Here is an 11,655-nt window from a genome sequence, read left to right as displayed (position 1 = left end):
AATTACGGGATAACCTTATAGCTATAAAGTAAAGGTACGACTTAACAATTTCAGTACCAACTATCATAAACACACCGTTGAAGATAGAAGCTAGAGAAGAGTCAGAATCATCAGATCCACCAGTACAAGCTGAGGCTGACGACCCTATCTCTACAGATCCCGATATAGAGGAAAAAGATATAAACAACCTCACTATTCCGGCAGTCCTTATTCAATCTGAATTATCAGACCAGGAATCGACCGACTCGGATTCTCACAACAGCATTGTAGAAATAAATCCAACCACAATGGCTGAGGGGATAATTGCCCAAAGGGCATACATTAAAGATATATCGAATGCCATCACGGAGTTTAACGGGCAAAGGATACACCTTCAGAGAATCGTAACAGCTTTGAAGTTGGTTAACCTTACGAAAGGTACATTCGAGGATTTGGCTGTAGAAGTTATCAAATCCAAAATAATTGGATCGACATTATACAGAGTCCAAAACGAAACCACAATAGAAGCTATAATTAAAAAACTGCAAAATACTAAGCTAAAATGGCAAAAACAATCCAAAAAGGTAAAACTGCAGAAAAATTCACCACAGAAATTGACAACCTACGAAAGCTCCTTGAAGCTTCTTATATTGATGAAGACCTATCGGCCGAACACTCTGACAAATTCAGCACCAAGAAAGCCATCACCACCAATGGTCAAAAATTGTGAGCATAGCCGCCTCAAAACAATATTGGAAGCAGGCAATTTTGCAACCATGAACGAAGCCGTCGCCAAGTACATACAATGTAGTACTGAAATGACAGGCAATGCCAATTCCACCACCCAACGTGGAAATAATTATCGCGGGATAATTCGGGAAACTCCGTACCACCTTTAGATACACGACAGTAAAGAACACAAAAAATCACACTCTAAATCTCAGTCAAAATACATCCGTCACTTTCATGAACGTAGCAACAGGAAAAGAATTAGTTTTCCTACTAGACACAGGTGCGGAAATATCCATATTGAAGGAAAATTCCGATAATTTTCAAAACATTCAAGATAATCACATCATAAACATACAGGGTATAAGTCAGGAAGTTACCAAATCAAAAGGGTTATCTTCTATTGAAATTCAAACTTCAAAGTACATAATTCCACATGATTTCCATATCGTAAATATGCAATTCGCTATTCCATGTGATGGAATACTAGGAATCGATTTTATCAAAAGATACAACTGTCAATTAGACAGTCTGAATACTGGCTTATAATAAAACCAAATAACCTAAAATATCCAATTTATGTTCCAATAGCATACAGTTCTGGCAACAAGTCGTCCGAAAAATCGAAATAAATCAGAAGAAGACAGTGTACTAATTCCGAATCAAGGAATTCAGTATGGTATCTATATCGCAAATACCATAGCAACAGTCCAAAATGCATATATAAGATTACTAAATACCACAAACATAGATCAAGTAGTTTATATCAAAAATATTCATCATGAACAACTTTCAAACTATGAAGTAGTAAAAACTGACTTAGAAACCAGACAAAAAATTGTATTATCTAACTTGCAAAAAACTTCCCGCCTCAATTCAATGAACAACTTACAACATTATGCACACAGTATAGTGATGTATTCGGACTAGAAACCGAATCGATCACTACCAATAATTTTTATAAACAAAAGCTGAGATTAATTGATGATGAACCCGTATATATAAAAAATCATAGAAATCCTCATGGTCAACAAGACGAAATTCAAAAACAAGTCCAAAAACTCATCAATGATAAAATAGTGGAACCCTCTCTATCACCTTATAATAGCCCACTTTTGTTAGTACCAAAAAAGTCACTTCCAAATTCGGAAAATAAAAAATGGCGATTAGTAATTGACTATCGTCAAATTAATAAAAAACTGTTGTCTGATAAATTTCCACTCCCTAGAATAGATGATATTTTAGATCAACTAGGTAGAGCAAAATATTTCTCATGCCTTGACTTAATGTCAGGTTTTCATCAAATTGAACTGGAAAAAAGTTCACGGGATATAACATCCTTTTCAACAAGCAATGATTCGTATCGCTTCACGCGATTACCATTCGGTTTAAAAATAGCGCCAAACTCTTTTCAGAGAATGATGACTATAGCTTTCTCTGGATTAGAACCTTCGCAAGCATTTCTTTATATGGATGACTTAATAGTCACAGGTTGTTCCGAAAAACATATGCTCAAGAACTTAACTGATGTTTTCGAGAAATGTAGGAAACACAACCTAAAGTTACATCCTGAAAAATGTTAATTTTTCATGCATGAAGTCTCTTTCTAAGGACATAAATGCACAGATAAAGGAATCTTGCCTGACGACAAAAAATACGACGTAATTCAAAATTATCTAGTCCCACATGATGCGGATAGCGCTAGAAGATTCATTGCATTTTGCAATTATAACAGACGTTTTATAAAGAATTTTGCTGAATACTCCCGTCACATAACAAGGTTATGTAAGAAAGATGTAAAATTTGAATGAACAACACACTGTCAAAATGCCTCCGAACATCTTAAATCAGCATTAATAAATCCTACTCTGTTGCAATACCCAGATTTTAGTAAAGAATTTTGCTTAATCACAGATGCTAGCAAATACGCAGTCCTAACTCAAAACAAAAATGGACTACAGCTTCCAGTTGCATACGCATCAAGATCCTTTACAAAAGGTGAAAGCAACAAGAGCACTACAGAACAAGAATTAGCATCCATTCATTGGGCAATAACACACTTCAGACCATATATTTGTGATAGACACTTCACTGTCAAAACAGACCATACTTATTTTCAATGGTAAATCCCAGTTCCAAACTAACACGAATGAGACTTGAATTGGAGGAATATAATTTTACGGTAGAGTATCTAAAGGGTAAAGATAACTATGTAGCCGATGCGCTCTCTAGAATAACCATCACAGACTTAAAAAATATACAAAAAAAACCATACAATTTTGAAAGTCACTACCAGAAACCAAAGTAGACAAAAATCCTGCGCAGGAAAAGAACAAATAGAATTGCATAAGCAATCTCTAGAAAAAGCTTCAAAGTCCAACGTATATGAAGTCATTAATAATGATGAAGTACGTAAAGTAGTGACCTTGCATGTATATTATAAAATGTGTTTAAAATTAAAATTACAGCAAGATATGATGTTAGCGATTTGTATACTAATGGAACCATTGACTTAAGTCAATTCTTTCAAAGGCTTGAAAAGCAGGCCGGTATTAATAAAATCAGCCAACTCAAAGTGGCACCGTGGGAAAATATCTTTGAACATGTTTCAATTCATAATTTTAAAAAAATGGGCAATAAAATACTGAAATCATTGAGAGTAGCGCTACTCAACCTGGTGACCGTAATAAAAAATAATAAAGAAAAAGAAGCTATATTGTCTATATTCCATGATGATCCAATACAAGGTGGCATTACAAAAACCTTGGCCAAGGTCCGGAGACACTATTACTGGAAAAATATGTCCAAAGACATAAAAGAGTACATAAAGAAATGTCAAAAGTCGAAAACGTCTAAACATACTAAGACCCCACTAACTATAACCGAAACTCCACAAAGAGCTTTTGATATAGTAATTGTAGATACTATTGGCCCACTTCCAAAACCTAATAATGGAAACGAATACGCAGTAACACTCATCTGCGATGTAACTAAATACCTAGTAGCTAAACCAATACCAAATTTTTTTTTTTTAAATATATGCATTATTTATTGAATCTTCTCTATATGAGACTAACAATAAGTATATCAATACTTAAGAATATAACTTAACTTACAGTCATGTAGACTGAATTTAGACTAACGGGCCCTAATATTTATTGCTGGGCTGGTAGATCGTTACGATGCAGACGAGTTCTGTTCGAAACCCGTCTTAGGTTCCTTGCGAGATTATTTGGGTGCAGTGTAAGCTTGTTATGGTAGGCCGCTTTCTGCTTTGCTTTTCATCTTTGACCGGTGGTATGCCCAGATCCCTGTGGATGTTTTCGTTCCGAACATACCATGGTGCCCCAGTGATTGTTCGCACGATTTTAGATTGTGAGCGCTGTATGATGTCAACGTTGCTGTTGCTCGCGTTCCCCCAGAGCTGGGATCCGTAGGTCCAAATGGGTTTAAGGGTGGAGTTGTAGAGAAGAACTTTAAAGTCCAGACAAAGGGGTGATCGAGAATTTATAATCCAGTGTGGGCTGCTAGCTTTTAGTCTGAGATGTACTTTCTTGCATTCAATGTGCCTCCGCCAGGTTAGGCTTCTGTCGAGGTGGACGCCGAGATATGTTACATCGCTGGCTTGGGGAATCTGCGTACTATTCAAAGTTAGCGGGGGGCCCGATTGTCTGTTAAGGGTAAACGTTATATGTTTACACTTTTGTTCATTAATTTTGATTCGCCAGTCTGATAGCCACTTTTCAACTACCACCAAATGATCAGCCTAGTTGGGCATCTCGAGCATCTCGATTGCGGTATCGTCAGCCTCTCGTTCGTAGGGATGTCTGCTGTGTATAGGACAAACAGGGCGCTACCTTGTGGGACTCCGGCTTCAATTATATACTCGTTGGATGTCGTTGTATTGCATCTAAAATCAAAGACTCTGTGGTAGAGGTTCGACTTAAGTAACTTATGAGTGTTTTCTGGCAGTAATGTTATGATTTTATGCATAAGGCCTTCAAACCACACTCGGTCGAATGCCTCAGAGACGTCGAGGAATATCGGCTTCGGTATCATTATAACCACGGACTTTTTCCATTTTTTGGGGTAGTAGCCAAGTTTTGTGATCCCGTTAAATAGCTTGCATATAACATCCACTGCGCAGTTTGGAAGTTCAATTATAATTTTTGGGGTTATTAGGTCGCCCCCTGGAGCCTTTTTCGGTTTTATTTGCTTCCTAATGACGTTAGCAAATTCAGGTGCTTGAATCAAAATCGGGTTAATTGCAATTTTAGAGCTAAGCGGCGGTAGTTGAAGAGAGTTTGTGGCGGCGTTCGGCTGAAATACATTTCGAAGGTGTAAAGCAAATGTTTCGGCTCTGTCTTCGTCATTGCGGGCCCAAGTACCCGAGGAGTTTCTAATCGGAGTGACTGATTCTATCGGAGAGCTTAAATTTGGGTGAGCTCTCCACAAAGGATGCTTTGTACTGGTCGGCGACAGTTTCTCGATGTACCGGCGCTGCGCAAGCTCCTCTTCTTGCTTGAGGGTTTTGGTGAGTCTGCGGGTGGCATCATTATAGAGTTGCTTCGAATGGGGCGATCTGCAGGATTGGCAAACGCGTCGTAGACGTCGTTTTTCCCGAACCAGTTGTTCGATTTGCAGATTAGTTTTGTATTGGTTGCTACGCACGATTGTCTTTTGTGGTGTTGAGATTTTGGCTGCTGCCACGAGTACTGACTCCAGGGCATCAGCACAGAAGTCCACTCCAGGGCGAGAGTGGCTCAAAAATAGTGGTGAATCCAGAAATTAGGGATTCGGGGCATTCCCTTGCTTCCACTGGGTGTTCGCTGTCGATTAGCGAATGGATATTCAAGGAAGGCATGGCAAGTAGCGGAATTTTTATCCCTGGTGCTATTGTTAAAGAATCGGTTTTTCTATCAATAATTGCTTTAAGGGATTTCAAAGTGTCGTCCCCAATAATGCCATGGAAAGCAGTTAAACCGGGAAGAACGAAGAAGGTGACCGGAGAATCATTGCCTATGGGACTGAAGAATGGTCCAGTTAGTTGATGTGTTATTTTTATCTCCCCTCCAGCGGATTGAACCGGAAAGGGTTTCGACAAGGGCAAGCATCCATTGGCTATCTGGGGGCTAATGAAGTTCTTATTCGCGCCAGTGTCTATTAGAAACTGTAGCTTAGCCCCATCTTTCACGCCATACTCTCTGTATGAACGTTACTGCGCCAGTACTACCAGCCTCCATGTGAGGTTGGCGGCCAGACTGGTTGTCTGGTAAAGCTTCATCATAATAAGCCTCACTGACGGATTTTTTCTCATGCTGGTTTAAAGCGGCCTCACCCGAGGATGGGACAGCAGTTAATTGGTACAGTGAAATAAGTTTATTCTGTTTGGTTCCAATTTGTGTTTTTTATTTAGTAGGAGCAGCAAAGGTGCCGCTCCAACGATCAAAATGTCTCTGTTCTTTTACAATATTCTTTAAGTCTAATTAAGGCTAAGTCCCGTAGCTGCGCTGCTCGCAGGCGGCGGCAGAGAGACGGCTATGTACCTATATATTATATGTATTAAATTATGCTCTCTTAAGCTGGAGCGCGAGGGTATATGCATGCACTTGAGTTCGGCCGGCGCGTGTAACAGAATGCTGACACTTGCACTTTCTGTGAGCGCGCCGATCGACTCGCGTTCGGCCACTTGGGTTTTTTGACCGGGCCTTTATGAATGCACTGCAACAAAGTGTTACAGTGTGTTTACAGTAGATATTCAATATATGCGCATACTACATCTCCCTCCTTTTGAAAAATAACGTAATATATTAGAAGTTATTTTATTGGTATATTTTACTTAAAGGAATAATAATAATTTTTTTTTTATTAAAAATTTTTTTTTAATTTTTTTTTTTGATATAAAGAGAATGGAATTTATAATAGTATTCTTATTTAAGAAAGAAGTATTTCTATGCATGGCCATGCTAAATGCAATTATGAAATAAACGTTTTTAATCTATCCTTATGAACTTTTTGTTTTTTGTTTTTGTTATTCATTATTATAATGTTATTTCTTTCTCCTATTTCCGTTACTTTATACGGACCTGTATATTTAGGATCTAACTTATGACCTGTCTCGTTTTTTAATAAAACTTGGTCACCTACTGATATATCTATATCCCTTACTTTATGATCGTATATTAGTTTATTTCTATTCTTATTTGCTTCTAACATAATTCTAGCTCTTTTATAGGCTACTTCTAATCTATACTTACTCTCCTTAGCATAGTCATCTATATTATATAGTGCTTCTACACTGTCTATGCTATTAAAATGTTTCGGTAAATTACTTGTTTTACCGAATACTAGCTCATATGGACAATAAGTATGTGCCATAGAGGGGGTCGTGTTGAAACAAAAGACAAAATATTGAAGCCATACGTCCCAATCAGTTTTATCCACCGATATGTAAGATCTTATGTACTCATTGAAAGTTCTATGACTTCTTTCTATTGTTCCAACTGTCTGGTGGTGGTGTGCTGTGGATGTAATATTTTCAATATTTAAATATTTGCACAAATCGTCTATAATTGAATTCTTATATTCTGTTCCCATGTCCGTAATGAACGTCTTCATTGGACCGTACTTCAGGATAAATGATTCAAATATTGCTTTAGCGACAGTATTAGCATTTTTATTCGGAACAGGTATGGCAACTAAATACTTAGTTAAATCACATATTAAAGTGACTGTATAAGTTAACACACCCAGTTCCCACAAAGACAAATTGTCGAGTTGCAGGCCATATCCGGTGGCCAACACGCGCAGTAAGAAAACCGCCGACTCCGCACTCCGAGGGCAGTTGCCCGAGCCCGGTCAGAGCACTCGCGGAGCGAGTGATCGCCACCGGCCGGATATCTGCTGCTGACCTGACGCTTTATTTCTGGCGCTGGGAACACTTACTCAGCGGATGATCGCCACCGGCCGGATACCAAGTGCTGACCCGGCACTTTAGCGACAGCGCTGCGACCAGGCAAAAGCCTCGAGCCGCGGCCGGACCGGGACCTTAAGTTAGTCTAAATTTGTACTCCGCAGCCTTAGCTGTGTTTTGTAAATCAAGTATTGTTTATCCTCTACCTTAACAGGTTTAGGAGTAATAAATAATAAACTTAATATCGCACCGTGTCTTTATTATCCTCTGCCTTAACAGGTTTAGGAGAAATAGGGATTAATTAAATACCAAATACCAAACCAAAATAACTGGCGCTCAACGTAACCGATCCCGCGATCCTCGGTACCGTGCGAATTACAAAAAGTAATTTGCAATTCAAAAGTATTAAAAATACTGGGCGAACACCGTGCAGTGAATTTAAAAAAATAATAATAAATAAATAATTAAATTGCCTATAAAATAAAATAGAAAAACGGCAAAGTAAATAAAGCAAATAAAGCATCGATATTGGCAGCAGAGACATATAAAATTAAACGCTAAGAAATCAGCGACGGGAAATAAAGGCGATCACAAGACCTCTCACCCGCCACCCGAGAAACGACAACGACGGCAGCAGCAGCAGCAACGACAGCAGCAACAACAAAGACAACTGCAGCGACGGCAGAGACGACTGCAGCAGAAAAGGCGGCAGAGAAGGCAGCGCGTGCAGAACCAACAAATAAAAAATCTCGACGGCGGAGTAACCATAAGAAATGTTAGGAAGGTGCATTTTACTTTTGGCACTAACGGCTGTTAGGACGGACGCGACAGTAAAACTGAACGACTATACGAACGCAGACTATATTCCAATAGAGGACGGTAGCATAGTAGTTTGGGAATCTTACGGATACTTACAGCACGCAACGAACATGACGACCTACGAAGACTACGCCGACCAGACTGAAACATTGACGAGGACTTTTACTGACGACCATAGAATACCGGTTATAACAACAGACCTTAAGCACATTCGCAAGTTGGTAGCTACCCTAAAAATCCATCATAGGTCCGCTAGAAGTATAAACTTAATTGGGACAGCTTTAAAGGGGATTGCAGGCACTCCCGACTTCAATGATTGGGAACAGATAAAATTCAATCAAGAGCAACTAATGAACGCAGACGAGGGGCAAACTGAATTAAATATTAAATTTCAGGAACGTTTGAACGAACTCGCGAGCGCAATGAATCAAATTCAAAAGTTTGAAACCAATAAAGAAACACACCTCTTGGAAATCATTTTGGCAAAAAATAGAATCGTTATCACAGATCTGGAAAATATCCTAATGGGCTTAACCCTTAGCAAAATTAAATATGGTAAGTCCGGCAATTCTAGATAGCTCCGACATTGGCGAATTTAGGGACAAGCAGCCTATTAACATTAGTTTTAATAGAAATATTAGAAGTATCTAGTATAAGTGTGTTTTCAAAATTTCGATATCCTCCATTTTCTTATTAAATTTCCTAATCCTAAGTTCGTATGTAAAAAGATAACGGTCTACCGTCCAGCACAACAAAAAAATACTGAACTTTGAAAAAGAAACCTAGTCGCTGAGTGCCCAGGGCGAAATCTCAACATCGGATACTGCAAGACGACGGTTGGCGCCACCTTCTGCAGGGAGCTGCAAAATGGTACTTGTGCCCAGCAACTAGTTTCCGGAGCCACTGCGCACTGCTCCACGCTTCCAGGGCATCTGGATCCAGTTACGGTAGTAGATCACGGCACCCTCATAGTGAACGAGGCCAACATGACCATAACCGACGACCAAGGACGGGACCAAAAAATATCTGGGACCTACCTGGTAACCTATTCCGACAGAATAAGTCTCAACGGAACTTGGTTCATAAATCAGCTGGGAAACTCGATGAAAAAACCCCCGCTGATCAACGGCCATGGCCGTTATCAAACGTCCACACTAAAACCAGCTAAGTCTCCCATTTTTCCACGAGCTGAGCCTGAGAAACCTTCACCACATCGGGACCCTTAGAGAAGAGCTTTCCTTGGGCTCCCCCCCCCCCCAGCTACTCCATCACCCTACTCGCCTCCTTCCTACTGTGTTCCACTGTTTGGCTCGGGTACCACCATCTGAAGACCAGGAGCCCCGTCAAATCAGGGGCTAATGGTGACGTAGAAGCAGCAGGTCACCGGGACGGCGACCACTTAAAAGAGGGAGAAGTTAACACACCCAGTTCCCACAAAGACAAATTGTCGAGTTGCAGGCCATATCCGGTGGCCAACACGCGCAGTAAGGAAACCGCCGACTCCGCACTCCGAGGGCAGTTGCCCGGACCGGGTCAGAGCAATGCGGAGCGGAGTGATCGCCACCGGCCGGATATCTGCTGCTGACCTGGCGCTTTATTTCTGGCGCTGGGAACACTTACTCAGCGGATGATCGCCACCGGCCGGATACCAAGTGCTGACCCGGCACTTTAGCGGCAGCGCTGCGACCAGGCAAAAGCCTCGAGCCGCGGCCGGACCGGGACCCTAAGTTAGTCTAAATTTGTACTCCGCAGCCTTAGCTGTGTTTTGTAAATCAAGTATTGTTTATCCTCTACCTTAACAGGTTTAGGAGTAATAAATAATAAACTTAATATCGCACCGTGTCTTTATTATCCTCTGCCTTAACAGGTTTAGGAGAAATAGGGATTAATTAAATACCAAATACCAAACCAAAATAACTTATACTCATTGCCATTTTCTGATTTTGGTAGTGGACCAATTGTGTCCACTATCACTCTGTCGAAAGCATTTATTGGTGTGTCTGTAATTGTTAAAGGGGTCTTTGTGTGTTTAGTTATTTTGGCTTTCTGGCATTTTTTACATTTTCTTACGTACTCAGTTATATCTTTAGACATACTTTTCCAGTAATAGTGTCTTTTTACTTTGGCCAAAGTTTTTGATATGCCAGTATGACCTCCTTGAATTGGATCATCATGAAATGTAGACAAAATTGCTTCTTTTTCTTTTAAATTTGTTATTTGGGTCACCGGGTTGAGTAGCGCTACTCTTAATGTTTTCAAGATTTTATTGCCCATTAATTTGAAATTATCTATTGAAGTATGTTCAAAGATATTTTCCCACGGTGCCACTTTGAGTTGGCTGATTTTATGTATACCGGCTTGCATTTCAAGCCTTTGGAAAAATTGATCTAAGTCAATAACTCCATTAGTATATAAATCGCTAACATCATATCTTGCAGTAATTTTTCTGCCTTGTTTAAATAAACATAACGTATTTTTTATCTGCAAGGTCACTACTTTACGTACTTCATCATTGTTTATGACGTCGTATACGTTGGGCTTGGAAGCTTTATTTAGAGATTGCGTAGGCAATTCTTGTTCTTGATTTTCCGCGCGGAATTTTTGTCTACTTTGATATCTAGTAGTGACTTTCAATATATTTCCAGTTATATTTTGTAGATCTTTGATGGTTATCCTTGATAACGCATCAGCTACATAATTATATTTTCCCTTTAAATATTCGACTGTAAAGTCGTATTCTTCTAGTTCGAGCCTCATACGTGTCAGTTTAGAACTGGGGTTGATCATTATCGAATCGATTTCATCCAACTACCGAGAGAACAACTAGCAATTTTTGTATCTTTTTTATTTTTAATGGAATTATGTTATCGTTTACTTTACAAATTTTATATGCAAGATATATTTTCTCTCCAATTTCTCAAACGCATCGCTAATCTTAGCGAAACGTATCAGAATCGAAAAAAATAAACACCTCAACGTACATCCTTCTTCTCTTTCCTTTTTCTCCTTTCCTGTTGGCTGTCCTCTTTGTTTATGGGTATTATTTCATATGTATAAATACAGATTTGCTTATTTTCGCGTATTTTTGTTCTCTCGTGTGTATAATTTTAGTTGCAACCTCAACAGATCTTGTTTGTTGATGTTGTTGATGAGATGACAGATTGGGCTTTCTGTGCTATTAAGGGGGATTGTGGATGTTGATGTTAAATGTGGTG

The sequence above is a fragment of the Drosophila rhopaloa genome, unplaced genomic scaffold, assembly GCF_018152115.1.
Source record: "Drosophila rhopaloa isolate 14029-0021.01 unplaced genomic scaffold, ASM1815211v1 contig_138, whole genome shotgun sequence".
In the NCBI taxonomy this organism is placed as follows: Eukaryota; Metazoa; Arthropoda; class Insecta; order Diptera; family Drosophilidae; genus Drosophila; species Drosophila rhopaloa.
Note: the sequence above shows the minus strand (reverse complement) of the source record.